The following is a 5025-nucleotide window of genomic DNA, read 5'->3' on the forward strand; positions in this document are numbered from 1 at the left end:
GGACTTGAGAGAGCCAAATCTGATATTAGAACTTGAGATCCCCGATTAGAGTTCGATATTCGTAGATTCTCCATCCTTAGAAACAATCCCTGCTTATTAAGGTTATCCCGAAGCTACGGTGGTTTAATTATCTGATTTTACTTAGTTTATTTATTGCTTTATTTTCGGTATTCATCTATTCCAACTGTTATTTCCTGATCTGATTCTTAGTCGAGTCTTGTTCTTAGTGTTAACTATTCCCTGTGTTCGACCCTGGTACTACAGTTGATCCGTATCCTTGCGGTATTCGCTGTATCTAGGTTTTTTTATTACTTGAGCTTATTTATACACCTAGATTTGCGTTATCAAGAGTCAACAAAACAGGTGTTTTTGACATATGTTACACACGTCGATATGGAAAATATGATCCTTTTATATTGGCTTCTCAAGCAGATCAAGTGTGTTACATCCCTCATCCGAAGAAAATTACAAGAAGGTCAGACATTGATTGGCGAGCTGTCGTGAAAATCAACCCCATGGGAACTATTATTCAGGCAGAAAATGCTGAACAAGTACCGCTTCAAGATGTTGATCACGACGTTATTGAATTTGAAGAAATGATTGAGATTGGAAGGTTAATAGCCGAAGAAGGAATACTTGAAGACAATAATGATGAAGAGAAGGACAATACCGATGACTCGGATGAAAAAACAACATGAAGTTCTGAATATGGTTCATTTGATTAATAAGAACTATATTTGTACCTAAAATAACGATTTCTAATTCAATCTCACTTTATTTGTAATGAGGATATATTATCTGTGCTAATTTTTCTAATTTTTTTTAATTTATTGAAATAAATTGCAACAGAAGTTGTCGGTCGCAAAGTTGTCGTAACTGGCGACCGAAATAATCTGTCGGTGGTCAGTCGTAACTAGACGTCCATTCGTCACTTGCCACGTGTCACGACCGCAAACCATGCAGCATTTTCGATATTTTAAACATTGCGACAGATATGATCGGTCGCATTGTGCGTGAATTCTGTCGCCAAATCCACGCGTATCCCATTTTTGGCGTAATGACGGATTGCGACAGAATGAATCTGTCGCAATGTTCTTAAAATCCCGTCTTTTTTTTTCGTAACGACATATTGCGACAGAATTAATCTGTCGCAATGCTCTTAAAATTATCGCGAGTCGTCTTCTTTCCCTCTCTCCGAAAACTTAGACACATTTTTGTTTCGTCGCCTCCTCCACCGCAAGCTTCGTCCGCCGCGACCGAACTCCGTTCCCAGGTATGTTTCTGATCCCTTTCTTCGTATTTTCGCTAGTTTGGTTCGTTTTTCGAAAATCGGACGGTTGATAATCCGAAAATCGAACGCGCGAGATACAGTTTCCGATCTCTCACGCGTCCACTGCATCGCCACTGCACTGCCACTACTCCGATCTCTCGCACCGCCACGACACCGCGACCGAACTAATCCGAGGTTCGGATTTCAGATTTTTCGGTTTTTTTTTGTCGATTTCGGATTCAGTTTCCGTCGTTTGGTCGATTTCAGATTTGGGTTCAATTTAGTGTTTAGGGTTTAATTTAAGGTTTATGGTTATTTTAGGGTTTAGGATTATTTTAGGGTTTAATTTAGGGTTTAGGGTTATTTTAGGGTTTAAGGTTATTTTAGGGTTATTTTAGGGGTTTGGGTTATTTTAGGGTTTAGGTTTAATTTAGAGTTTAGGTTTAATTAGGGTTTAAGGGTTGAACGTTTAGGGTTAATTTGGGGTTTTGGGGTTTGTGTTATTTTAGGATTTACTTTAAGGGTTTAGGATTTATTTTAGGGTTTAGGTTTAATTTGGGGTTTGGGGTTTGGGGTTTAGGGTCTAGGGTTTATGGTTTTATTGTTCGGGTTCTGGGTTCGTTTACGGGTTTTCATTATTATGTTTTGTTATGTGTAACTTGTAGTTGAGTCAATCCCATTCTAGTGGTCGTGCCGGTAGCGGAATCCGATCCCGAGGACGTGGGATCGGATCATCTAGATCACCATCTGTCCATCAGGATCAGGTGGTAGTCGAGCCTCCTCGACTAGATGTACCTTTCACGGGTGCGGTTTCGCCGCAATCCGTGAATGAAGGTACATCTAGTCACGGTGCATCGCCATCGTTGCCGGAGATTCTAGCGTCTGCAGAACATTGTCTCCGACCTCGTCTCGATCCGGATCACTCCCTCGGTTCTATTTGGTAGGTGTTTTAATGCATATAATAAATATTTATTTTTATTTCTTTTAAATTAATGTTATGAATCTAATTTTTGCAGGTTTAATCGTAACAATGAAGTGATTACGACTGTCGTCAACATCTTTCAGTCGGACTTCAAAGGCCCGTGGCGGAGTCTCATCCGTGTCCCTCCATATGATCTGCAACATTGGTTCGGGGCTTTTGCGGTAAGAATTTTGTCAATTAAATGTATTTATATTTATACAAAATTATAAATTTATTTTGTTTCAGCAAGCTTATTATTGGGACGAGGTCATTCATGACCAAGTCTACGCCGCTTGGAGGCTCGTCGTCCGAGATCCCCTCAAGGACATCATTTATCGGGTAAAGTGCAGACGCGTAAAACCTCCGTGGATGTCGACGGCTATCTACGATCAGCTCGTCGCACATTGGGATTCAGAAGAAGGAACGTAGAAGAGTCAAATCTTCTCAAGCAATCGACGATCCCGAGCGGAGATCGAACACGCAACCCCGACCCACACTGCAGGACAGAGATCATTTGCCCGAGTCGCCCATGAGATAGCAAGTAAAAAAAATTTAATTTTAAATTTGTTCAGTTTTTTTTAATTAAATTTTTTGGTTGTAGACGCAGAAGGAAGGTGAAGAACCTTCTGCGTTGCGATTGCTGCAGGAGACTCACCGTCGAGTTGACGGTACTTATATCAGCGATCGCGTTTAGGAAATCGAGGATGCGATTCAGGCAAAGATCACCGATCGTCTCTCCCAGTTAGAGGAGAGTTGTGGATCGACCCAACTTTCGCCAGCAGAAATCAACAGTCTCTATCTAGAGGTAAATTTATATTGATGTAATTGTTTAATTAAATTATTTTAATTCACATATACTTTTTATTTGGCAGGTTGTCCAACCGGATGCCAAAGGACGTATCTACGGCGTCGGTGGAATGGCGACTCAGTTGGATGGTGGTCATCCAGATGCAGCATCGATCGGTCGCCACGTCGCACTAACTAAGGAGGTCGAGGCGTTGAAGAAAAAGATCGAAGAGTTTGAGGAGGATCGTAGAAAGATTGCGAGACTAGAAGAAGCTGAGGCACGGATTGCGCGTTACGAGACGCTTTTCGCCGACTTTTTCCTCCTCTTGACGATCCACAACCGGCGCAGGAGATGCAGCATAACCCATTTCTGACTCCTCAGTTCGGAGTTAGATCTGAGCCCGGAGTCGGACCTTCTACGGCACCGACAGACCAAAGAACCGGATCAGATAATTCGAATAACTATTTTGTTTAATTTGTTTTATATAAATACTTTTATTTTATGTATTAAATACTTTTTAATTTTAAATAAATATTTTTATTTTATATTTTTTTAAATAAATGTTTTATTTTATTTAATTAAAATAATTATTATTTATAAATAAAATTTATAAAATATAAATATTTTTCAGATTGCGACGGAGAGCGACCGATATTTCGGTCGCTAAATAGCGACAGAAAAAATGTGCCGCAACATCACGACAATTACATAGCGACAGATTACCGACCGCTGCGTTTGTCGCTAGTTAGCGACAAAAAAATTGCGACAGATATGTCTGTCGTTGAGCGACACATTTCCGACAACCCTTATTGGTCGGTCTATGCGACCGATACCTACAGTTATATCTGTCGCAAATCTGCGACAGACCACATACACCGATTAACGACGCATTTCCGACGCAGAACTTCTGTCGCAAATTTGCGACCGACGACCTACAGAATTTTTAGTCGCAAATGTGCGACAGAATTACGACCACATTTTTCTTGCGATAACGATTTGGCGACAGAAATGATTCGGTCGTAATCGATCGCAAATTTTTGTTTGCGACAGAATTCTCTTCATGTTGCAACTTCCATTTCTGTCGCAAAATGGAACATTTCTTGTGGTGCATGATCTCCTTCGCCTTTCTTCTTCTGCACGGAAACCAGACCAAATAGAGAGAAGAGAATCTCATTATCAATCTCAATCCCCACCATAATTGGATAAGATTTTGACAATGTATATTTGAAAAGTTTAAAGGAATAGAACAATATCGGTTTTCATTTCATACCATATTTTAAAAGTTGGGCACCCTTCTTCAATGCCATCAACCCCATCAAATATAGGCGAATGTTGATACTGAACATGCTGTTATCAATGTCATTTAGTCTAATTCTAATTGTCCGCATTAGTGGGTTAGTGGAACATTAGTGGAGTAGTGGGAATACTAGCGTTTTTTTGGGGAATACTATATTACTTTTCAGTTATTTTTATAATAATAAATGTTTTTTCTTTTAGTTTTATTTGTTTAGTTTTTAGTTATTAGTTTAAGATTGAAAAAAACCAATTAGATTATAAAAATCTTCCACGCATACTGATGATGTATCTACATTTCATTTTATGTAATATTTTATTTTATTATTTTTTTAATATAAAATCATAAAGATATCAAATAAATTTAAAATATAATTGTAAGCTTATAAACATAAAATTTATCCTTTTTTTAATTGTAATAATATGTTTACTCGTTTTTTTATATTACAGATATGATAATATAAATATTTTGCAACTTATTTATTAAATGGCCAATGATAATTAATAAATTGCCATATGGATGATGGCCAATAACAATATACTAATATAAAATATTTATTAAAATCATTATTAATTGTTTCTAAAATGGATGTTAAAAAAATATTATATATATATATAGGTTTTTTTTTCAATAATCTATTTTCTGCAAATGTTTATTACATGCTTGTATTTCGATTTCAGTTTAAAGATGAGACCTTTTCGCCCGTAGTTATG

At 37.8% G+C, this 5025-nt stretch overlaps 1 long non-coding RNA gene across 4 annotated transcripts in view; it reads left to right on the forward strand.

Moving 5' to 3' along the window:
* The window catches only part of LOC104818606, a 35014-nt gene extending 31539 nt beyond the window's left edge, over positions 1–3475 (forward strand). The window contains exons 1-5 of one of the 4 annotated variants that reach the window (XR_772699.1): positions 1862–2210; positions 2287–2413; positions 2478–2772; positions 2833–3036; positions 3104–3475. This is a non-coding gene — a long non-coding RNA (uncharacterized LOC104818606). Of the gene's footprint in view, positions 1–1861; positions 2211–2286; positions 2414–2477; positions 3037–3103 lie in introns of those variants that run through there. The other 3 variants (XR_772700.1, XR_772697.1, XR_772698.1) reach the window with 3 other exon arrangements.
* Positions 3476–5025: the final 1550 nt, after the last annotated feature.

Source organism: Tarenaya hassleriana, unplaced genomic scaffold (genome assembly GCF_000463585.1).
Source record: "Tarenaya hassleriana unplaced genomic scaffold, ASM46358v1 Cleome3, whole genome shotgun sequence".
NCBI classification, from domain to species: Eukaryota; Viridiplantae; Streptophyta; class Magnoliopsida; order Brassicales; family Cleomaceae; genus Tarenaya; species Tarenaya hassleriana.